A 1,472-nucleotide genomic window follows, 5' to 3' on the forward strand; every position below is an offset into this window, starting at 1 on the left:
TAAAAACGGAATATTCTTGGAATGTTCATGTCGTTGAGATGAGAGACGATTTTCTCCTGTGTTTAGATCCTTTTCTTACTGCAAATGACTGTAAGCTTGATGTCAAACAGAGTTGCATGTCCGTCAGGGGGGAGATTATCAAAATTAGGAGGTAAAGTCAAAGGGAGGGACCAGCCGTTCATCGTCCATTCCGGCCATATACCGTATCTTTATCTCAATGCATGGTTATTACACTGTGGAGACACGGATTCAGAATTTGTCATTGTGTCATTGAGCCAATCCTACTCAAGAGTTTGTTGGTTCACACATGATGGCCTGATAAAATCGCCAAAGCATCCTCTGTACATGGAAACTAAGATCATGGCGTTAAAGTAAGTAGTAGAACACAACACGATAGACCCACTCATGGCCATGGAAACGGCCGGCGGCATCTAAAGAACTATTCTTTTAGGGGGATACGAAGTGGCGAGTTGTATCCACTGGCTAATGAGACCCAAACCTAGAGGCTAAGGTCTCATTAGGGAGTTGGTTTTTTTATTCATGCGCCCCCCCCCCCCCCCCCGCTCACAGTAGTTCCTAAAATCATTGATTTCTCGGTCCTCACAGTATGTCAATGTTGATTCAGCAGTTGTTTTGGCAAAGACATGTTTTTTTTGGAGTTTCTGAAACCTAGAGCGCTACTCAATAGGCGGCTAACAAGAAACTACGCATTTTTACTGTTGTTGCCGACGTATGTGTACACTGAACTTGGGATGTGTGTCGGCCCCGTGTTGAAATGCCGTCCAGTGCCAGTTGGTGCGTTTTTCGCTGATTTGTGCAAAATTCAACATATCTCAAAAGTTCAATGGTTGACCCTCGATTTTTTTTTGATTTTTGTGTAGCGTTAGCAACTGTCTTTCATGAGAGAATGGTCACTGTAAGAATTATTCGGAAGAAATGTATAATATTTTGAGTTTTTCGTAATTGTCCGGCCAAATTGGCAATATTGCCATTTCGGATGGTGAACAGAGCTAGGAATGCGACGCTTATGATTTATTTAAAGAAATAAAATGCCCGATTTAACATCCTGCAGAATCAGGGGAATCGGACGTTTCCAATGATATACGACACAAATGGGTTGTCCTCATGCATTCACTTTGGAAACGCATTTTAAAATAGATGTTACGTCCTGTTAAATGGGTCACGTCATCATCGCGTACATTTGGGAAAAACTCCCTAACGAGACCTAACAAACTGAGTCCCAAGTTCACAGAAGAAAAATCGCCAAACGCATCATTTGTACATGGAAACTAAGACCATGACGTTAAAGTGAATGGTTTTTGGAACACGATAGGCCCATTCATATGTCCGTTCGGAGAAGGGGGCCGTATAAAATGGGGGGGGGGGGGGGGTATATACAAAGTAGACCTCTCGTCTCCACTGGCAAATGAGACCTAAGGAATGACGTCAAGTTTACCTTTTGGGTTTTCCCA

This window comes from Lineus longissimus, chromosome 9 (assembly GCF_910592395.1).
Source record: "Lineus longissimus chromosome 9, tnLinLong1.2, whole genome shotgun sequence".
Classification (NCBI taxonomy): domain Eukaryota; kingdom Metazoa; phylum Nemertea; class Pilidiophora; order Heteronemertea; family Lineidae; genus Lineus; species Lineus longissimus.